A 25,005-nucleotide genomic window follows, 5' to 3' on the forward strand; every position below is an offset into this window, starting at 1 on the left:
TATCTATCTATCTATCTATCTATCTATCTATCTATCTATCTATCTATCTATCTATCTATCTATCTATCTATCTATCTCAATATTTCAGATATCTTGCTTTTCTGATAGTGCCCTTAATGTAGCAGTAATATGTAACTATATTAAGATTAAATAATTGTGTATTTGGAGCTTACAGACTGTTTAGATAGTGCCTGCAATATCAATAGCTGCTTTCAAATAAAGCCCTAAGAGAGAATGCTGCTGTCACTTTAAAAATAAAAGCAGTGAGAATGCCAAACAGTCACAGTACTGCTCCCTTGGCATGATTAGATGCATGCCCGGGGTTCTATTTGCATATGATATTCAGGGCATGATTTTTTTTATTGTTCTTAATCAGAGCCGAATGTCAACAAAATAAATGAAGTTGCTAGTTGAAGTGAAATTTTTATCACATCGGGGATGTGCTTTTCTCCCATTTATAACGACCCATATTGAGAGACGGAATTTTTTTGGAAATGTGGTAATCAATGAAAGAGCTCCATATGGCAGGGATCAAAGGTGTTACATAGTGTGTGGTTCTGCTTTATTGCCAGCCAGTACTGTTAATTGGACAACAAGATCAGAGGCAATATTAAAATCCAATTAAATTGATATGAACAGATTGCCAAGTGATGTACACTAATGTATAATTGAGTATCAAGCAAATGCAAAGTCCCCGTCTTCTGCTTCTACCTACTGAATAAATGATGGAGCCATAGAGGACAGAAACAAGTTTGTACATTAGCTCCACAGCTCTGGGCTTTCATTTATTACTTTCCAAGTTGATAACTGTAGCTTTCCTTCTGACTCTATTAAAGGTATAGTTTACATATTTACTGCATGATTGTTTGTTAAGCAAATATGAGAAAAAAAATATGTGAATGTAGAACACTATAGAAAAAATTAAATATCATAATGTCTATGTGGTAAATTCTACTAGTCTCAGAGCTGTATACTAAAAAAATATGTAGAAATATTATAGCTAAATCTATGCTAAATTATATGAATTATATCTCCCCAGGTAAAAAATACTTTAATTATGAACCATGTAAAAAAAAAGTATAGAACAAAAGAAAAATAAGAAAATGTTTACTTTATCTTCTGTTTTATTCCTATACAAAGTGAGATAACCTTTATTCTCTATGTCTAACATATATGGCAGTGCATAAAAACAATTTTAAACCCTTTATATATGTAGGAATATATATATGAACAGAAGTGTGTAGAGGGTACAGAGATTGCGGGTGCACCTGGGTCCTGAAGCCAGGTTCGGCCCAACAGCCCCTCTATCACATAAGAAAGACACAACTATTATAAATGGCACCTGATGGTTGGGGGACTCTGGTACAGATGTTTCATCCGGCCCTTGAGCTTAAAGGGGTTGTCCGGGATCGCCAAAAGATGGGCAATGGGGGATAATGCATCAAATAATAAAAGAAGCATAACTTACTTGTTAAATCCCCATCCTCTGTAGGGCAGCCACAACGGTGCTACCGCCAGTCCCTGTTTACTATGCTCCAGCGATGAGGTCACATCGACATTTGTGACTGCTGCAGCAAATCACAGGCCTCAGCCAGATTTAGTTTTATCAATAAAGTGTACACATAGTGATTAAATTTACCACTAACATAAAGTTCAATGTGTCACAAAAAGCAATCTCAGAATTACCTGGATATGTAAAATCATTCCAAAGGTACAGTATTACCACAGAAAGTGACACATGTCAGATTTTAAAAATATGCCTGCGTCCTGAAGTCCAAAACAGGCCATGTCCTTAAGGGCATAAAAAAAAAAATGATACAACTTTTCACAAATAAAATTTGCATAAAAAAAACCTCTATAAATACACTGCTTATATTGTTCTGATTATGAGCTTGAGTTACATTGGGTTTTCTAATACAATCTTTTACATGTGAGGAGCTTATAGGCACAGAATGCTTAGCACCTGAGTCCTCGCCTTTATTCTTTAAAAATTAAGTAGCACACGTGGTTTTCAGTAGGAAATAGGTGGACCTGGCCTTACACCCCACTTGTAGTCTCCCCCTTTCCCCTGTAGTGATATGAAACACACTTTCTGGCAGCAGTTACAACACTGCCCTATTCTCATAGCAGGTAGTGGTTCAGAATGCACTGGACCAAGGTAGGTGCACGAATAGGGTCCCAACCCAATCGTATTTGAAGAAGTATTCGGCACACAAAATGTAGTTTGTAAATTCTTTAGATTTATTGTATTTGATGCCAGAGGCTTAGTGCGACGTTTCGGTCAGGAGACCTTCATCAGGCACTATTGGTGTACAAAATATTACAAGTAAATATATTTGCATCATATAAATGCGCAAACAATCATATATCATGACATAAAAAAAAGGAGAAATGAAACTAAATTAAAAGATAAAAGTACAAAATAAGGTAAGAACAGAGTCATTTCACCAGGATACATAGAGTTCCTACGTCATAGAGATTTTTATGATATATATATTTTTTGGTAGAGAAAAAAATTATAATAAGGATACATAAATGTATGTATGTGGATGGTTGACATCCTAGCTCTGGGCACAATACCCATATTCAAGGCAAGGTATAATATAATAAATGGCAGAATATCTCATAGATATATATCGGACAGAAAAATCGGCACCACATAACGTTCAAGAATATCCCTCATAGTACCACATGTTGCATATATTCAGAAGGGCGGAAGATGGTGAGTTAGTTGAAGCTAACACATATTAGTGAAGAAGGGTCTTTGTGGATTCCATGTATATCTGGTCCCAATACTTAAGGAAAGAAGACACTGTAAAATACATTGCAAAAAATAAACCATTGCAAAAACGATGCTTTCTAGGTTGGTAGCTGTATATCACTTCACATACATGAAGGCATGGAGTAAATAAGGCAGAGAATGCATATCTTTGTGGAGAATCTAACAGGTCTGTTAGAGCTATAATATCCTATGTAGAGTACGGTATCATAAGTGTACTGAACACTGTATATGTGCTGTCAGTGAGAGGATAAAATGGTATCACTGACTCCCTCCTGACTAGATATAGTAGTCATACAGCAGATTATGTGTTTGCTTTTATCTTATTTCTAACAGATCTGGACAGTGTGAGAGAAATGTATAAGACTATTGTAGTCTTACCTTAGTTCCACTGGTTCCTGGCGTATCCAGGTGTTTGGCGCTATCGTCTGTATGGCAGCTAACCGCTTGTTTTGGCGCTAACTCTAGTGTCTGTGATTGCAGTTTAAATGCTGCAGACGTAGGACGGGCGGTGGGCGGTCCTCAGTGTGCGTTGTACTGTCAACGTCACACTGTGGGCGTTCAACTATAAGGCCGGAGGAGAGCTGAGGGCTTGTGGCTGAGAGGCTTGACGTGACCGACGGGGGCGTGTGTCTCTGAGGGCAATCTACAGTGTCGTTAGTCTGGCTATTTATCAGATACACAGGAGTTATTTCAAACGGCCGTACTATGTTCTAGTATTCCCACTATGTCAGCAGAGAAAGGAGGTTTGAACCAAAGGGATAGTAATTGTAGTTTATATTTGATCTATCAGATCAAGGACGTTGTTGTCCAAACTAGCACCGTATCACAGGGAGAATGGATATTATGAGGAGAATGGTTATCTCATTAGTCTGGTACTTTTGTGTATGAGGAGGTTAAAATCATCATAATCTTGCATGATGCATGTAGTAACGTTGGTAAGGTTAAATATCCTATGTATGTATGTACAACTACTTAATATAGTATACAAGATTAGACATTCTCAAGGATACCGTATCCTGGATTTGTAGGATTTCTACCAAAAAATGTATATATCATAAAAATCTCTATGACGTAGGAACTCTGTATGTATCCTGGTGAAATTACTGTGTTCTTACTTTTGTACTTTTATCTTTTAATTTCGTTTCATTTCTCGTTTTTTTTATGTCATGATATATGATTGTTTGCGGATTTATATGATGCAAATATATTTACTTGTAATATTTTGTACACCAATAGTGCCTGATGAAGGTCTCCTGACCGAAACGTCGCACTAAGCCTCTGGCATCAAATACGATAAATCTAAAGAATTTACAAACTACATTTTCTATTCTCATAGCAGTCACTGCAGTGTCTACACTCCTTTTCTCCCAGTAGTGATAGCAGTGCCCCCTTCTTGCGCCAGTTATCTCTGCCCAGCAAGAGTAATTACAGACTTATATCAATGCCCTTGAAGCAGGGCCAACCATAGATATGTCCCTACAGTTAATCATGTGTATGGCATAAAAAAAACCAGTAAAAGCTAATTATTACATTCAATGTATTGCCCTTTCAGGAAAACAGCTTTTATTTGTAGTGTATTTTCAGATTTTTGCAGAATTTTAATATAGCATAGATGTCAACCACAGCCAAACCATATGCTACATTATCAACACCCGATTCATGAATAGAAGTGATCTCTAGCTCTTGGCCAATGATACAACATGATAGCCCAAAAATACCCAGGTTAAGTATCATACAATTATTGTATCCTTCATGAACATATTACAAGCACTGAAGCTAAAGTGTGCTACTGTATCTGCCAATAAAAACCCATTTGGATTGGCCTAATGCTCATTTTACTAATGGAAACACACAAATGTTTTAGAACATTGGGATATAGCACCTTTGTGGTTTTTTGTTTAAAGTAATTATATAAGTCACAATGTTTTCAATAAAAACAAATTTTCTGGTATACAACCATTATTTTTCATTGTGGCACGTACAATAATGGTTATGTGACCCTCCAAAAGCACTGTCACTTGTTTTTCTTTTTAGATTTATTTTTTCCAAGGTCAGGTTTTGACATACAAATGTCTGTTTTCTCTTCTGTTTATTATCTCTTGTCCATATATTCAAACACTTGTTATTTATTATTATATTTGTAATACTCTTTTCAGTTATGCTTTGTAGTGTTGTTTGAGATCACTTTGAATTGAAATCCCAAAGCAGCTTTAAGTTGAATTTTGAATGCACTGCCAATTCTGAAGCATTCACAGCATATTCAAAAGCGGAAAGCAATTATGCTTGCAAAATGTTGGTATACAATTAAGTAATCTATGTGCCAAGAATGATATTGTTGGAGCATAACAACAGTTGTTTTTCATATGCTTTAAAATATGAGCATAATTCTGTACCTAACATAGAAGCAGAAGATCCATTTGGAGAGTGAGAACAGGCAGAAATAGCGACAATTTATTTTAACGGAGACAAAAAATGGTGGTGTGATATTTTTTTGTTTATGAACAAAAAGTGTAAAAAAAAAACCTACACAATATTAAAGGGCTAAATGCATAAGTGGCTACTCACAAGTCACTGCCTCCAAGGCTTCATGGGAATGCAGAGTCCTGACTTGAGCTCTGTTTATGGGGGCACTTTCTGAATGTGGCACCAAGAACTCTGGCAAGCACTGTATTTGGAGGCTTTTTCTCACTGGTGTACTCTCTGGCAGGCACTTATATAAGAGAGACTCTCTACCAGGCACTATGGCGTGCCATTTTGTCACAGGCACTTATATAGGAGGGTACTTTCTGGCAAGCACTTATATAAGTAGAGCTTCTCTGGCAGGCACTACATGAATTGTCACTTTCTAGCAGGCAGTGAGCATTGGGCACTCACTGTCGGACATTATATAGGGGCACTCTCTGGCAGACACAATATAGTGTGGTACTATATGTCAGTCTCTGTATATGGAGGCAGTTTGGCTATCATTGTTATGAGGCATTCTGTTATAGTGCCTTGGGACTTGGAGATATGGTTGGAAAAGTACTGCCAGAGAGTGGTGATTTGTGTATCTTGAAGAAGCCTGCATGATGGTCTGGATTAGATGGAGAAGGAAGTAAGAGACTTATTAACTTTATGACAATAAGAACAAGGATTGTATGATATTGGTTATAGATATGATTGGTAAAGTAGAACTGAAAAACCAGCGTTAAGCAATGTACAATGGGAAACCATTCACAAAGTACATCATAAGATGAGTTTCTCACCTAGTTATCGAGCTGGAGGCTACCATTTACTTATTTTTAACACCCCTGTCAACACAGCTATCATGTTGCATAGTGTTAATAGAGCAATGCCTGCAGAAGAAGAATTTGTATTCTTCTTTTCCTGTCCCTTGTACAATATCCACCACCTGTCATTGCTACTAGCAGGAGGGTGGTGGACTGGTGCCATAATTTGTTTTTCTGCAGTCATTCTGAAGAAATTGGATGAATAAGAGCAAAAGAAAAAGTTTATTTATCACAAAATACTTCTTAAAAAAAAGAAAATTAAGCAAATAGGGCACCCTGAAGACTAGCTATAAATAGCTACCAGTCACAATTGGACCACAACATTATTTATCTGCAGGACTGGATCAAGAACTGTGGAGGTCCTTTGGAAAACATGTGAGGGTCCCCTGAAATTTGTTAGAAAGGCAAAAAAAGGAGAGTAATACTGTCAAATAACTAATAATTTGTTCTAGTGACTAAATAATTCTGGCATACAGTGCCAAATAACAATATCATACAGTGCCCACATAATATTGCCTTATCATGCCTACATAATAGTGCCATACTGTGAATAAAAGTGTTATACAGTGCCAAAATATCAGTGCTATGTAGAGTTTAAATGATAATGACATATAGTTTCAAATACCACAGCAGGCGCTATGATGTACGTTTAGACCAAGGTGGTGGGAAGATGGTGGAGGCTCCTATGAGGTGTCGGCCTCAATGCAATTGCTTCCGTTATAATCTGGCCTTTATTACCTTAATATATAAAATATGTATTCCAGTTTACAAATTATTTCATTCCTTATAATGAGCCTTGTCATAAGTAATGTAATAGTATAAATAATGTGTATGCCCACTACTATAAGACATATTTTTGAGGCAACTTAGTTTTTCTATAATAATCTTGAATTATTTAATTTGAGTAAATTCTTTATGTATTCCTTAAAGTAAATTGTTCATATTCTTTAGTAGATGTTCACCAACATTTCCTTGAAAAGTAATCTTACAGACCTACATTATATTAGCAAGGCCAAGTATAGTGTCCTTGTCTTTTCCTAATGTTTTCCCCCTCATAAAATTAACCATTTTCGTCATAATTAAGGATAGGTTCAGCTTAAATTATATTAAAGTAATATGTGGGGTGATTTGGTAGAATGGGTCAAATATGTAAATCAAAAAGGTGTAATCAATACTTCTGCCACACAATTTTTCATTATTTGTCTAATTCCCTTTAGCCTAAAATTAATAATTTCTTTCCATTAAAAATTGGAAATCTGGACTTGTATTATTACCTTAAACATATGCAGTAAATTATATTTATATTACAAAGTACCTTCAATAAAATATCAAATTGAAATCTTTAGAAATGTAAATCTTCTAGTATGGATGGTGACACAAGATGTCCTCAATTTTTTTGTTTTGTATTTTATTTATTTTTTAGATCACGTGGTTCCTAGTCTGTTTATCTGCCAGGAGGAACGATTTTACAACTCAGGAGTCCGTAGACGCAGAACATTTGCTGTAACTACCACAGAAACAGTAACGAAGTGCAGAGATTGTGAATAGATATCCCGTGGAATGTCTATTCACTGTCTAAACACTTCAGTATCATTAATGTGTTAGTATAAGACAGCACATAGCGATCTAAAAGGATCACTATGCGCTGACTAAATGAATGGAGAGGAGTGCATGACGCTGATTGGTCAGCGTCATACACTCCTCTGTACAACGCCCACTTGGTCTAAAGTAAAAACACGCCCACTTGGGCATTAAGCAACTCATTAGCATAAATCTAAAAACAGATCGTTTTTCTAAATAAAAAGCATTACTGTCCCCTACATTATAGCGCCCATCTCCGTATGTAGGAGATAGGGCACTTATAATGTGGTGACAGAGCCTCTTTAACTGTCTCAGGAAGTTTGAAAATGAAAAGTGACTTCATTAATTTGAGAAAAATTTTGAATGGTCTAATAATTACACATTGTCCCCAACATGAAAAGCAGGATTGCTTTCCAGTGTTTATCAGCAGCCTGTTTAAATTGTTTTTGAACATTGTGCAAACTCTCAACAATCTTGTCTTGAAACTTTTGCAATGTCATCAAGCATTCAGTCACTTCTGGCAGAGAGGTAGAAATTGGTAAATCAGGAATAGAGACTGGGTGAAATCTTGGAGTGGTGTGGAGGCTTGTTTTTTTGCAGGAGTAGTTGTATTTAAAGGAGTACATATAATGTACAGGGAAACTGAAAAAATAATCGAAGTGGGGTGGAATTGGGAAAAAGTGTGATTCCTCTATTTACTTTTGGGTTACGTTTTTTACGTCTTTCACAGTGTGGTAAAATGACAAATTTACTTTATTCTGCTGGTCAATACGATTACGGCGATACCATATTTATATAGGCGTTTTAATGTTTTACTCCTTTTACAAAGAAAAAACTATTTGTTAGAAAAAAAAAAAAATTATTCCATATTCTGAAAGCCGTAACTTTTTTAATTTTTTAGTCGATTGAGCGGTGTGACGGCTTATTTTTTTGCGGCATGAGCTGTGGTTTTTATTGGTACAATTTTTTCATACATACGACTTTTTGATGACTTTTCTTTAAAAATTGTTTCTAAAGTTGACTAAAAAACAGCGATTCTGGCATTTTATATCTTTTCTTTTTACCGCGTTTACCATGCGCATTATATAATGCTATATTGTAATAGTTTGGACTTTTACGGATGCAGCCATACCAATTTTGTTTTTTGTGGTTTGTTTTTTACATTACAAAAAAGGAAAAATGGGACAAGTTATAATACAAGTTGACACCCGCAGAGTATGGAGCGCGCTCAGCACTTCCCTGCACCTGTGCAATTTAGTCAGGGTGCCTTAAGAGGTTAAATGACCGTTCCAGAAGACTATATTGGGTCAGACTATTCTGTCAAGGTCTGCAGCAGACTCTAAATGAATTTGGTGTGAATTTCCCAAAAGTTTCGGATTTAGTGAAATCCAAAACTTTTGCGTCAGACGAATTGGCTTAAAGGCCATTTTACAGATTAGGAAAAGGGGAGAAGAGGAGCTAAAGAAAAATACCATAGAGACGCCCCCTGAGATGACATTGTTTTGTCTCATGTGACCAATGCAGTCAATCACAGGGGATAAACAGGGGATATCTCAGAAGGCTGCCAGGGATGCATTGCAGCAGCTGTCTCATGAGATAAAACAACATCATCTCAGGAGGCCAGGAGGGATGCTTCACTATGGTAGACCAGGGGAGGTGAGTATGGTATTTTTTTTATTTTAGGGGGGGAATCGCAAGTGCCCCAATTGCCGTCTTTGGCTGTCTGATGTCTTCTAGGACTGTATCCAACTTGGATACAGTCTAAGAAAACATCAGAGAGTCAGAAAGGGCAATCGGGGCACTTGCGATTCACGGCAAATATTATTTGGATCAAATGGAACTAGACAACCAAATCGAAAGAATCGGCCCTAAAACTAATTTTAGGAAATCCACCTATCTCTAGTCACTAGGCTCTTGAATTAATCTAGACAATTTACTATTATATACATTTATACTTGGAAATATATTATAGAATACTTTGTTCATGTATAAAATTTTGAAACAGTGTGAGAAAATGAAATATTTTGTGATGTCTTAAAAATTGATATTCAGCGATGTTATTGTAAATGTACCATGGCAAAAAATATAATAGAGGTTTTAAAACAGAAGTTCAAAGAAATGAATTCAATAACATAATACAATAAAAGGATGATAGAGAAATTTGTCAGGTATACATTAATACTGTACCTAATAGCGGCTTCAAGGAAAAGACATTATGTGCATTCAGATCAGTGACATTTTTATCAAATTTTGCATGCATTTTTGATCCTTTTAAAATGCACAGGCATTTATGAGATTTTTAAATTGCCCATACAAATCAAGAAGCACACTTTGAATTTAAAATGTCAGATTGGAAAATGGGTGGGAGAGATTAATAAATACATGCAAAAAGAGGTTGTAGATGCAGATTTACTCTCAGTCACTGACATGACATGCAAATTAGCAACAATGTATAATGATAATCAGCAGTCAAAGATGAGCAAATTACCTAACAAGAGGAGGGAAATAACCTTAGTAAGAAGACACACAAATAAAATAACAATCACTTAAAACCACAAAGGTCAGATAGTCTAGGCAGGGTAATGAGTGCTGAACGAGCGCTTTGCATACTTGCCGATGTTAAAATCATACATATGTAAAATATTCTGCTGTTAATCTCCACGCCAACATTGAACAAAAATTTTAATGTGGCAGATAACAGAAAGCAAGGTGTCAGGTTATGATTTCTTTCAGTTACCTGTGAAGTATCCTGTTAAATATGAAACTAGAAATGAATGAGATAAATGTATTCTCCAAACATGCAGATAGAAGAAGACAATGAAAGGCTGGGCCAGTTCAGATATAGAACTAAGGTAAAGTTTCTTATTCTGATAGATGGTGACAACATTTCTACTGTATATTATATATAATATATTTTATTCTATCAAATTGGATGGTGTAATTACATTAGGTTTTGTAAAGGGCCTGTTTTTAGGAGTGTATTTACTGTAACCGTGTTTAGTGCAAGGGCCACATTGTCAGATCGTGACCACAATTACATTTTAATATAAGGTTTATTAAATACTTAGAGTACATTCAATTAAATGAGTTTCATATAAAACTGTACAGTTCCTAACCACTTGAGTACCAGAACTATTTTCTATTTTTCCTCTTTGCAATTTTTCCTTAATTATCTTTTATTTAACCCCTTCCCACCCAATCACGTACATTTACGTGATTAAAGCTGGTGGCTTACCGCCTTTTCACGTAAATGTACGTCATGGAGATGAAGCTGGCTCAGGAGCTGAGCCAGCGACATCACCGCCGGGTGACAGCTGTATGTTACAGCTGTCACCCTGAGGTATCGGCCAGGACCGGAACTAGCATCCGATCCGGCCGATTAACCCCTCACATGCTGCGTTCAATAGAGATCGCAGCATGTGAGGAGTTTATAGCCACCGGCACCCCAGCAACGTGATCGCTGGGTTGCCGGTGGCTGCAAAGGCGATCGGAGGGCTAATACTTACCTCCCGATGAGCCTGTAACGGAATCCTCCTATGCCCCGTCGTCGGCGGGGCCCAGGAGGCTTCCGGTACCTTCGGCAAGATGGCGCCGGCTCAGAAGCTGAGCCGGCGTCATCAGCAGTGGGTGTCCGCTGTATGTTACAGCGGACACCCCGATCTATCGCCAGGAACCGGAGCTAGCTCCGATTCCTGGCATTAACCCCTTCGATGCAGCGATCCATTGTGATCGCTGCATCCTAGAGGTTTGTAGCAAATCGGCAGCCTTGCCACGCGATGGCAAGGCTGGCGACTGCTACCATGGCAACAGGAGCCCTAACAATGGACTCCTGTCTGCCATTACGTAAGCTGATTAGGCCCCGCCCAGAGGCGGAGCCAGATCGGCTTGCTGTCAGTGAACAACTGACAGTTCCAATACATTGCACTACATAGGTAGTGCAATGTATTAGAACATCAAACAAACAGTTGGACATTCAAGTCCCCTAGTGGGACTAAAGAAAAGTGTAAAAAAGTAAAAATAAAAGTTGTAAAACATACAATAAAAGTTTCAAGTAATAACACAAAACACAATCGCCCTTTTTCCCTTATCAAGTCATTTATTATTGAAAAAAATAATAAAGCCATACATATTTGGTATCGCTGCGACCGTAACGACCTAAACTATAAAAATATTATGTTATTTATCCAGCGCAGTGAACGCCGTAAAAAAACAAACTCAAAAACACTGCCATAATTACTGCTTTTTTGGTCACCGTCTTCCAAAAATTTAAATAAAAAGTGATCAAAAAGTCGCATGTATCCAAAAACGGTACCTATAAAATCTTTACCTCGTCTCGCAAAAAACAAACCCTCACACCGCTCCATCGACGAAAAAATGTAAAAGTTATGGCTCTCACAACATCGCGGCAGAAGAAATACATTCTCTTTCCAAAAGTAATTTTATTGTGCAAAAAGTTATAAAAAAGTGCTATAAATTTGGTATCGCCGGAATCGTACTGACCCGCAGAATAAAGGTAACATGTAGTTTATAACATACGGAGAACGCTGTATATAAAAAAACAAGCTATGGCAGAATTGCTGTTTTTTTGTCACCTTGCCTCCCAAAAAAGGATAACAAGTGATCAAAAAGTTGCATGTACCCCAATATGGTACCAATAAAAGCTACAGCTCGTCCCGTAAAAAAACAGCCCTCATACCACTACGTCTATGAAAAAATAAAATAAGTTAAGGCTCCAATAATTCAGGAAAGAAAAATATGCAGTTGTGCCCGAGGGGAACGTTTCAAAAGGCGATGTATGAAGGCACTAAAATTAGGGAACCAGGAAGGGGAGAGCCCAAATATATCTGCTGGAAGCGAGGGCGCCCATATTATACCAGGACAACACTTTCCCGGCAAAATTCCCCAAACTTCAAAGGTGCGGAGTGTGGACCAAAAGGGGCATAAGAGAGGACGCCATATATCAGTGCGACACCGGCCTGTGCAGAAAGGATTGTCTCACAGCGTAATACACACCTATGGATCATTTTATTATATTTTTTACCTTATTATTATACCACCTGACTATGCCCCGATGTACTCTGCCGAGCTCACATATGCCCCACATTATAAACGGAAACAACAGTGATACTCCAAACAAAACTATTACCAAGCAAATTCCACGCTCCAAAAGCCAAATGGCGCTCCCACCGATCTGAGCCCTACAGCATGCCCAAACAGCTGTTTATGTCCACATATATGGCATCGCCATACCCGGGAGAACCCTTTTAACAATTTTTGAGGTGTGTGTCCCCAGTGGCACAAGCTGGGCACGACATATTTGACAATGAATTGGCATATCTAGGGCAAAATTTTAATTTGTACCTTCGGCAGCGCAATCATTTATGGAAAAGACACGTGGGGTGAAAATGCTCACTACACCCTTTAATAAATGCCTTGAGGGGTGTAGTTTCCAAAATGGGGTCACTTCTCAGGGGTTTCTTTTATTTCACATCTGAGCCTCTGCAATTGTGAACCAATACTTTATATGTCGCCAAATTAGGCCTCAATTTTACATGGTACTTTTTCACTCCTGAGCCCTGTCGAATGTCCAGGCAAAAGATTAGGGCCACACGTAGGGTGCTTCTAAAACCGGGAAACACCGCATAAAAATTGAGAGCTGTCTTGTTAGGGTGGCACAAGCCGGGCACCACATATTGGCATATCTAACGAAAAATTCCCAATTTCACTCTCCCACATCGTGTGCACACGAATTTCTGCAAAACACCTGTGGGGTTAACATGCTCACTACACCCCCTAGGTGAATACCTTGAGGGTGTTGTTTCCAAAATGGGGTCACTTCTGGGGGGGACTGTTTTGGTTCAACAGGGACTTTGCAAATGCAACATAGTGACCAGAAACCAAATGCAGCAAAATCTGTACACCAAAAGCAAATGGTGCTCCTTCCCTTCTGAGCCCTGCCGTGTGTCTAAACAGCAGTCTATGACCACGTGTGGGGTATTGCCGTACATCAGAGAAGTTGCTTTACAAATGTTGGGGTTCTTTTTTTCCTTTATTTGTTGAGAAAATTAAAATTTTTTAGCTAAAGCTACGTCTTATTGACGAAAAAGGATTTTTTTTATTTTCACTGCCCAATTCTAATAAAATAGTTTTCTCAATGGAGTCATTTTTTTGGCGTTTTCACTGTTTTGTTCCCCTCAGGGGCTTTGCAAATGCGACGTGGCCTCCGCAAACCATTCCTGCTAAATTTTAGCTCCAAAAGCCAAATGGCGCTCTTTTCCTTTTAAGCCCTGCCGTGTGTTCAAACAGCTGTTTATTACCACATGTGGGGTATTGTTTTACTCGGGAGAAATTGCTTTACAAATGTTGCGGTGCTTTTTCTCCTTTAGTCCTTGTGGAAATTAGAAAAAATTAGCTAAACCTACATTTTCTTTGAAAGAATGTAGATTTTAATTTTCACGGCCTACTTCCAATAATTTCTGCAAAAAACCTGCGGGGTCAAAATGCTCACTAGACCCCTAGATAATTTCCTCAAGGGGTGTAGTTTCCCAAATGGGGTCACTTTTGGTGGATTTCCACTGTTTTGGCACCGAAAGAGCCCTTCAAACCTGACATGGAGCCTAAAATATTTTCTAATAAAAAGGAGGCCCAAAATCCACTAGGTGCTCCTTTGCTTCAGTCCATTACCACACTAGGGCCACATGTGGGGTATTTCTAAAAACTGCAGAATCTGGGCAATAGATATTGAGTTGCGTTTCTCTGGTAAAAACTTCTGTGTTACAAAAAAAATAGATTAAAAATGAATTTCTGCAAAAAAAAAATGAAATTTTAAAATTTCACCTCCACGTTGATTTAATTTCTGTGAAACATTTAAAGAGTTAAGAAACTTTCTAAATGCTGCTTTGAATACTTTGAGAGGTGAAGATTTTAAAATGGGGTGACTTTTTGGCGGTTTCTAATATATAAGGCCCTAAAATCCACTTCACAACTGAACTGGCCCCTGTAAAAATAGCCTTTTGAAATTTTCTTGAAAATGTGAGAAATTGCTGCTAAAGTTCTAAGCCTTGTGATGTCATAGAAAAATAAAAGGACGTTCAAAAAACGATGCAAATATAAAGTAGACATATGGGGATGTTAATTAGCAACAATTTTGTGTGGTATAACAGCCTGTCTTACAAGCAGATACATTTACATTTAGAAAAATGCTAATTTTTGCAATTTTTCACAATTTTTTTTTGTGTTTTTCACTGATAAATATTGAATTTATCGACCAAATTTTTCCACTAACATAAAGTCCAATGTCTCACGAGAAAACAATCTCAGAATCGCTTTGATAGGTAAAAGCATTCCGGAGTTATTACCACATAAAGTGAAATATGTCAGATTTGAAAAAATGGGTCTGGTCCTGAAGGCCAAAATGAGCTTGGTACTGAAGGGGTTAAAGGAGCTGTATGTGCTGCCAACGTTATGTAAACTGTATGGGGACCGAATGATCGTATTAATGGTTGTTAATGCCTATACAGTTTACATTGGCTTGTGTAAAGGAACTTTAGACCTGTCTAGTGGCCTGTAATAATCGGCGATCATTATGGGCACATATCTGCCCATGTAAAACCACCATTAGGCCTATGCCTCATCGAGTTTCCTTTAGAATAATTATATAATTACTTGTATTTAAAAACAGACATGCCCATGAAGTTCAACCTTTCTCAAACCTACAGTAGCTATCTGATTCAGAAGAAAACCTAACTAAAACACTTAGGTTAATGGCCAGTACTAACACAATACCGAATCTGTCTCATCACACCAGTATGCTCAATGGTTTAACAGATTAAAGCTTTATCTACTAACACCTTAAAGGGGTTCTCGCATGACAAACATTTATCACCTATCCACAGGAGCCACTGCGATGTACTTGGCTATCTCCGTCAGTCCTATAGCCTTTGAATGGAGCAGTTGCATGCGTGACCACCACTCCATTTAAACTCCTCCGGAACGGGGTTACGGACCCCACCTGGTTTAATGATCGGTGGTGGTGGTACCAGTAGTGTTATGAATTTGCTGTTTATAGCAAGAGACCGGGATGAGCACTCTCTTCTTATTCTTTTGGACATTTAAGCTATTTTAAACCTGTGCAATATGAAATAGTAATACAGAGTCAACAAAAATATTGTGGTCTTGAATGAGTGTTGTTTGCTATATATATATAACACCACTTGAAGGATAGCTCAACGCCATAGTCTAAGATACTACTGTTATACAGTCAGTGGCGTAACTACTGCTGTAGCAGCTATAGCGGCTTCTATGGGGCCTACGGCATGAGGGTACCCATGCCGCCTGCTGTCATGGGCCGCCCCATGCCCGGTGGCGCCGCTAGCAGCCGCTATGGCTGCTACAGAGGTAGCGATGCTACATTCAATAGTATCTGCGTCCTTATGACGAGGATACTATTGAATATCTCCCTGCTTTGCCATTTACTAGGCTAAAGGCCCTTCGGCCTATCAGGCGCAGGATCCTTGTGCAGGCCGACGTGCTGATGTCACTGAATCACACCGGCCTACGCAAGGATACCGCCGGCATTGATTCACTCCGTTCTTCGTGGGAACGGGGCTAAGGTGAGTGTAACTTATTTTGTTTTATTTGTTTGGGGGGCGCTATATGGCGTTATCTACAGGATAGGAGCTGTATGGCGCTATCTACAGGAGGGGGACTGTATGGCGTTATCTACAGGAGGGGGACTGTATCACGCTATCTACAGGAGCGGGACTGTATGGCGCTATCTACAGTAGGGGGGCTGTATGGCGCTATCTACAGGAGGGGGCTGTATGGTGCCATGTACAGGGGGGACTGTGTGTGGCACCTAGGGGAGGGGGGCAGTCAAATGTTTGCTATGGGGCCCAGTCTTTCCTAGTTATGCCCTGTCTACAGTTGATACACAGCTGTGCCTCCCCTGTCAGCCAGGCATGCAGAATCCATCATCATCTATCAATGACTGTCTAGAACAAATAGAAGACTAGATCCACTCAAGCTGGTTGAAGAAGAACTCAGATAAAACTGAGCTTCTGGTGGTTGGTGCTCGCATGTGATGAAAAATTTAAAAACCTTGCACCGTTCAGCTTTTCTTTTGGAGGAGATTGCCTGCACTTTTACAACAATCACTAATCTAGGCTCCTCATACGTCCAGAGTCTACTGATACCATACACCGAATCTCATCTCCTCCGCTCCTCTGACAAAAGGATAAATCCTACCAAACCACATGAAGTAAGACAAATGTTTTAGAATGATAATTCATAAATATAATCATAATTCATAAAAGACAGTTTAAAATATATGTCAGTCTATAATGCAAAGAATCAGGAAAAATATAGTCCAGCTGAGTCCAGAAAAATAAAATGTCCCTAACAATGCCCCTAACAATGAAACCAATCTAAACTGTCACTAGTAAAAATCAAGAGGTATAGATCCAAAGCGCAAGTCCAATATTTACCAATTCATAGATACTTCTCCCATGCAACAACGTCGTCATTTTAGGAGGCTGGGAGGAATGCGTCACTACAGTAGACCAGGTGAGTATGGTATTATTTTTTATCTCCTCTCTTCCTGTCGGTAATCTGTAAAATGGCGGCTGATGGCACTGCGAACACTAAAAGTTTTGTGTTTCACTGAATTCAAAACTTTTGGGAAGTTTGGACTAAATAATTTTTTTTAGAATCGGTTTGTCGATCTTTAAGTCTAACCTCTTGTTTCTACAGCAGATGCTGTAGGACTAAGGGCTTATTCAGACGAACGGGATATACGTCCGTGCAACACGCAACACGCACGGACCTATATTAGTCTATATTAGTCTATGGGGCCGGGCAGACATGTGTGTGATTTTTACGCAGCGTTGGTCCGCTGCGTAAAAGTCACGACATGTCCGTTCTTTGAGCGTTTTTCGCACATCACGCACCCATTGAAGTCAATGGGTGCGTGAAGACAACGCATGTCACACGGAAGCACTTCCGTGCGAACAGCGTGATTCGCGCAACAGCTGTCAAAAGGATGAATGAAAACAGAAAAGCACCACGTGCTTTTCTGTTTACAAACATCCAAATGGAGTGTCATAATGATGGCGGCTGCGGGAAAACCACGCAGCCACGCATCATATGATGCTGCCACACGAAGCTGTCAAGTGCCTTTTGCGCAGGCAAAACGCCGCGTTTTTTGCGTGTGCAAAAGGCACACGCTCGTGTGAATCCAGCCTCAGAATAAAAATCACATGACCCCCAAGCAATCCAGAATGGAACGTCTATGGTTTAAATAGAGGACCAGGTCAAGTCAATACACAATAGTGCACTGCATTTCTCCACATGTTGAATCAGGGGGGAGGGGGAGGAAAAAAAACCTCACTGGAGTGCTTCTTTAACCCATTCCTGCATCAGGCATTTTTCAGATTTTCCCTTTTTTTCCTCTCCACCTTCCAAGAGCCATAACTTATAGCCGTATGAGGGTTTTTTTTTTTGCGGGACAAGTTGTAGTTTTTCACTGCACCATTTATTGTACCATATAATATACTGGGAAACCGGAAAACATTTCTTTAGGGGTGGAATGGGAGAAAAACAGCAATTCCTCCATGTTTTGGAGGGTTTCGTTTTTAGGCATTTACAATGCGGTACAAACAACATGTTAACTTTATTCTGTGGGTCAATATGATTACGGCGATAACAAATTCATATAGCTTTTTTATGTTTTATTAATTTTAGAAGGAAAGAACTTTTTGTTAAAAATAAAATTTGTTTTGTGTCGCCAAATTCTGAGAGATATAACTTTTATATTTTTCCGATTGAGCCGTATGAGAGCTTATTTTCTGCTGTACAGCTGTAGATTCTCTTGGTACCATTTTTGGGTAGAGACTTTTCTATCACTTTTTATTCCATTATTTTTTTGTGGGAGATGAAGGGACCATAAATCAGCGATTCAGGTGTTTTTTTTTTTTTTTACAGTGTTCACCGTGCAAGTTAAATAATGTTATATTGTAATAGTTTGAACTTTTACGGACGCGGAAGTACCATTTATGTTAATTTTTTTCACATTGCGTTTAGGGGAAAGTGGGAAAAGTGTTTGAACTTTTAATATCATTTTTTATATACATTAAAAAAACTTTATTTGACTTTGTTTCACTTTTTTATTAGTCTCCCTAAGGGAAGTGAATCAGCCATCTTTTGCATGATATACTGCATTACTACTGTATTATATTGTATTATATGCTGACAGTCACATATTAAGCTCTGCTAGAGGCAGGGCTTAAAAAGAGTACAAAGTTGGCAGACCTAGGTGCCTTCATTAGTCCCCCAGGCTGTCATGCCAACCATCAGCACCCTGCGATTGCAATCGAAACGCCACTGTTTCGACACAGTAGCTTTTGAACGCACCGTCTAAGAAGTTAAACGCTTGTTACACTGAAGTGTCAGCTGTTTTCTACAGCTAACACGCTTGTTCTATAGAGTAGCTCAACCCGTGAGCCTGCTCCATACTCCCCACCCGACCACCGCCATATATATGTCAGAAAGGGGTTAAGGTAAAACACTTGGACCGATTTATTTTGTTTGGATAAGACACATTAATGGGCCAAGTGGAAAAACTTCCGTTATGGTAAATGAGTAAAGATGCAATAGTACATAAACAATTTTCCACATTTATAAGCAACAGACACCAAAAAAAAACAAACGGGAACAACTGTTTAATTTGCTAGAGGGATGCAAATCAGCCACTGCTAACACTCTAATACCATGATAGACTCCTTGTTATATGCCTGGCAACTCCACACACCATCGAGCAACATGCAGGTGCCCGCACATGAATACTAACTTTATGGAATGATGAATTAGACTGCAGCTATAATATCATATCCAAATTTCTGTTCTCTGTGGCACAGTTGCTGCAGATCGAGCTGCACTTATTTACATAAAAAGGCCTGACCATTGAAATGTTACTTTAAAAGGGCAATTCTTGATTAATAAACAGTCCTTGACTAGGAGCTATGTAATCGATTACTCGTGTGTGGACCGACCCATGGATCAGACGGGATGCAGGCATTCAACAGGGCGCAGAAGCTTACAAAAGGGGAGTTACAGGTGGAGTGGGTAGCAGGTTCCTCTTCACCTTGTGGTAGAATCCCTCTTCAAGGATACACTTGAGCAGGTGAGATCCTCTCTGCAACAGAAAGTCTCTTCTCAGACCCCTGCTCATACACTTTGCCAGCATTCACAAATGGGATGTTAATTCCTTGTTTTGGTGCGAGCTACCTAGTATCCTCCTGCTCACCGTCTCTACTCCTCTCCTTCTTCCTGTGGTCTTCCCTGTCTGTGTCTCTCAGCATGGGACTCTCTACACTTTCCAGTGTGTTCACAGACTCTCTCTCTACTGTCCATGAGGCTCTCCTCTCCCTTTCCTGAACAACACCCTCCTCGCTTAGCCAATCGGTCTTTTCCTCTGAGACTCCTCCTCCAGGAGTCCCATGCCAGGTACTACCATCTGAATCTATAAGAATCGATCATATTTTATACTTTTATAAAAACATTGTTAAAGAGGCTCTGTCACCACATTATAAGTGCCCTATCTCCTACATAATCTGATCGGCGCTGTAATGTAGATAACAATATTGTTTTTTATTTTGAGAAACAATCAATTATGAGCAAGTTATGCACAATTTTAGATTTATGCTAATTCGTTTCTTAATAGTCAACTGGGCATTGTAAAGAGAAGTGTATGACACTGACTAATCAGCGTCATACATTTCTCTCCATTCATTTTTAGCAGTACTCGCAAAGCAGCGTGATCTCGCGAGATCACGCTGTGCTGTCACATACTCCCACAGTAACTTTATCAAAGTGTCTTGAGAGTGAATAGACATCACCTCCAGCCAGGATGCAATGTCTATTCACTCTCAAGACATTTCGGTAAAGTTTCTTGGGGAATTACTCACACAGCACGGCGTGATCACGCTTATGTGAACACACCCTAAGTGTTTAAAGAGGCTATGTCACCAGATCACTCCCACAGAAACTTTACCGAAGTGTTGGGAGTGTGAATAGACATCGCGTCCTGGCTGAAAGCGATGTCTATTCACTCTCAAGACACTTCGTTAAAGTTAATGTGGGAGTGATCTGGTGACATAGCCTCTTTAAACACTTAGGGTGTGTTCACATCAGCGTTGGTTTCTGTTCATGGGCTCAGTTGCAGCTTTCCATCAGAGTTGACTACGCTATTGTTTCCGCTAAAAAAACGGAAACCTTACGGAATGGAAAAGAAACGGAAACCATTTGCAACAGAAGCATTACCATTGATATCAATGGTAACGCAAATGGAAGCTATGGTTTCCGTTTGGCTTTCCGTTCATGGCTTCCTCTGACAGAAAGCTGCAACGGAACCCATGAACGGGAAACAACGCTGATGTGAAGCGGCCCTTACAAATATTGTAAGTATTGTTATATATAACATGAACGATTTCTTGAATTCCCAGGCAGAAAAAAATAATAAAACAAATAAAATCAAATGAATTAAAATAAATAAAATCTAAAAATAGAATGCTTTGAAATTCATGATTGATACATAGCCCTATAAAACAAGAAATATTTTCTTGCATTTGTAGTATATTATAAAGAAATCTCCAGTTCTAAACATTTCTGATTCAAAGTTTACTTTGCATATATTATCGAAAGGGAATGTATATTTGTGACATATGTTCGCAAGCATTACCCTCCCCTCACATGTGTTGTGAGATGGAAAGAACTGTGCTAAGTGAGCTAGAACCAATGACACACTAGATAACACTTGTCAAGGGTGAGACCACTGTATTTTATTCTTGATGCTCATAATCTCTTTGCCGCCAATAACATTGACTATTTCTGACAGCTGGAGAAACAGACAAGGCACATGCAAAACACATGTGGGTCTTACATTGATTCATATTCTAGCCCTTGTATAAACTAAAATTCAAACAGATTTAATCCATTATGTTAATTTAACTAACTGCACTAGTGTTTTCAACTGTAACTTGAAATATGTGTTCTATTCTATGTGTGTACTATTGCTGTACTACTATTTTAGTTAAAGAAAAATAAATTTGCTTAAAAGAGTAACAGCACTTTCATTAAACTTTTGAGATGTCATAGAGATATATATCAAAAGTTTGGATCGGTGGGGGTCCGGGTGCTGAGACCCCGACCGTCGCTGAAACGAAGGTGCAGAAGTGCACAGCTGTGCGCCCTGCATCTTCGGAGGTGAACGGCGCTCCTTGTTAGGGTATGTTCACACGGCGGGGGTCCGTAACGGCTGAATTTACGGGGATGTTTCAGCCTGAAAACATCCCCGTAATTTCAGCCGTACCGGCATGTGCAGGCGCTTGAACGCCGCGTCAATTACGGCCGTAATTAGCGCTGCTATTCATTGGAGTCAATGAATAGCGGCTCCAATTACGGCCAAAGAAGTGACAGGTCACTTCTTCTACGCGGGCGTCTATTTACGCGCCGTCATTTGACAGCGGCGCGTAAATTTACGCCTCGTGTGAACAGACAAACGTCTGCCCATTGCTTTCAATGGGCAGATGTTTGTCAGCGCTATTGAGGCGCTATTTTCGGGCGTAATTCGGGGCAATAACGCCCGATTTACGTCCGTAAATAGGCTGTGTGAACATACCCTATGGCTGAATACGGCCCACATAGAATATCTATATGAGCCTTTTTCAGGCTACGAGGAGAGCCGATCCCAGCTGTAGATGCAGGGCGCTCAGCTTAGTGCTTGTGCACCTTCTTGCACCTTCATTTCAGTGACGGTGGGGGCAGCCACGCTGCCCTGGCTTAGCATTCGAACCTTGTGTGCTCCGCTAATCTTCAACATCAGGATTTTGCATGCGACGAAACACAAAACGTCCTTAAGCTAGCTTGCATCAGGACTCTGTACACCGTGCCCTCCTGAAAAATGTTTTTATTTTTTTAACTTGAGCCTTCACAGTCTCCAGTATTTTGCCCAGTACATAGGGCAAATTACAGTCTTGGACACACACTAGCTCATGGGACTCTGTACTACAGAGCTGTGGGCACTCCATGTTCCGCCATATGGTTCATTGCACGCAACCTAAAAGTAATCTGACGTCTCCAATTGGAATAAAAAAGGATAATACATCGTGCGTTTTAACCGTTCTGATTCTTTATTTCCAAGATAAGATAAGATAAGCAGTAGTAGCAGAGGTGTCTGGCAGAAACAGCTATCTTGCACCCTGTAAAGAATAAACATGTTTAAATACACATTGAGTGGCTCTATGGCTAGCTTAAAGGGGTTTTCCTATCATTGGTAGCAATGGCATATTGCTAGGATATATCAGTATTTTCTGATCGATGGGGTATAAATGGCAATACTCTCCCCAATAGCTGCATTGCTAGTTCTTCCGTGAATTTAATTGCATTAGTGGCCCTTCTGTCCAAGTAAACAAAATACAAAAAAGTTATACTATACACTTATGTATATTCAGGCCGGAACATAAAGATTAAGAAAATTATTTTTAACTCCTTCCCGTCATTTTGGGTTACGTCATAGCCCAGAAGGGAAAGTATGAACCGGGCTCACGGGCTGAACCCGCTCCATACTTAGCGGGTGTCGGCTGTATGTTACAGCCAACTGCAAGGGCCAGGATTGGAGATAACTCTAACCCTGGCCATTTAACCAATTATATGCCATGGTCAATAGCTACCGCGGCATCTAAGCCATTAGACAGAGGGGAGACAATCGCCCCCCGTGACACGATCGCATGGTGCTGATGGTTGTCATGGCAGCCTAGGGCCCTAATGAAGGCCCCCAGTTCTGCCATCCATCTGCTCTTATTGAGCCCTGCCAGAGGCATCTCCCTCCCTGGAGATGCCAGTACTCTGCAGTGTCCTCTAGGGTGCGCGCGCTCATGCATGGCCTTAAGGGGCCAGCGCGCGCACATGTAAAAAGTTCTTTAACCAATCCCCAGATCACCCTGGACTATAAAAAGGGCTCTGCCCTTCCACTGCTTGCCTGAGCGTTGTTGTTGTTGTCTACCCATGATCGTATAGCAAATGGTCCCTTATTTGCATCCTGTTCCCAGTGTTCCTATATCCTGCTTCACGTATGCTGCTTCTTGTATCCTGTATCCTGTAACTGTGTTTGTTCCTGGGCTGAAGTCTAGTGTTGGAGTCGTGTTGTGTCATTTGCCACGTCCAGTGTCATCTGCCACGCCAAGCATCATCTGCCGCACCAAGAATCATCTTTTGCCGAATGCTACACCTTATGTCTGTCTGGACTCTTACAGGCACTTTTGTGCTAAGACTTTTGCATAGACTGTTGTTTGGCAGCTGAAACTCTGCTACGGTGGGGCGGCCTAATGGGTCCACATACAATGGGATTGTGACACTGATATTGTTCCCACTACTGCCTGTCACAGATGCCAACAGGAGGGCGCACATTTCTGGCACTTTTTGTGGACCATTCCCTTCATATCCCAATTCTAATATGATGTTATTTTATGCCTTAACATGATTTTGGGAACCAGACTGTCTCTTGACCCCAAACTTTGTAATTTTGTTCTAATAGGTAACAATCAATGGTCTTACCACTGAAAGATTTTTCTTCATGAATCCCTATTTCTGGCTCCAGAAGACTATTGCTGTTGGGAGGATGGCAGCCCCCACTCCCTCCACTTCCCAGTTGAAGCCTTTAATTAATAATATCCTCCCCTTCAAAAAAGTACTCTATCATAATCGGAAAAGCCCACTAAAATTTCAGAAGATATGGTCCACCTGGTGTGCATCTTCACTCTATCCCGAAATTGCTTGATCCAAAACTTTTATGTATTCTTCGTGTTGCTGTGAAAGTGTAACTTGCAATTTATATGCCATCACACAACTGCAATTTATCTATACTATTGCTGCTGACTTTGTAAGGTGTCTTTGATTTCAAACCCTTGTCATCTCACTTCTGATCATTGTGCCCACCAATACACCATGTGGACTATAGCAAATGCTTCTACCTATTTTCATTGTGCCTTTTTTGACATGATTAATCTGTATTCGATATGTTATACTTACTCTATGGATTTGAACTTGATGTCAACTCATTTGTGATTTATATGTTCATGTATGTTTATTTGTTGCTATGAAAATCATAAATAAACCGAATAAAAAAAATGTAGAAGAACGATAAAAGGGAGTATGACTTCAGGAATAGCCTAAACATAGTTTTAACCAAGACTACTTGCAAAGCTGCTTAATTTTTCATTTTAGATGCACTGGGGCAATAAAAAAAAATGCTGTTCCGACGGTGGACATACCCTTTTAATATTAGACTAATACCCATTTCTGTGAACCATTTTTAAATGC

This window comes from Rhinoderma darwinii, chromosome 4 (genome assembly GCF_050947455.1).
Source record: "Rhinoderma darwinii isolate aRhiDar2 chromosome 4, aRhiDar2.hap1, whole genome shotgun sequence".
Classification (NCBI taxonomy): Eukaryota; Metazoa; Chordata; class Amphibia; order Anura; family Rhinodermatidae; genus Rhinoderma; species Rhinoderma darwinii.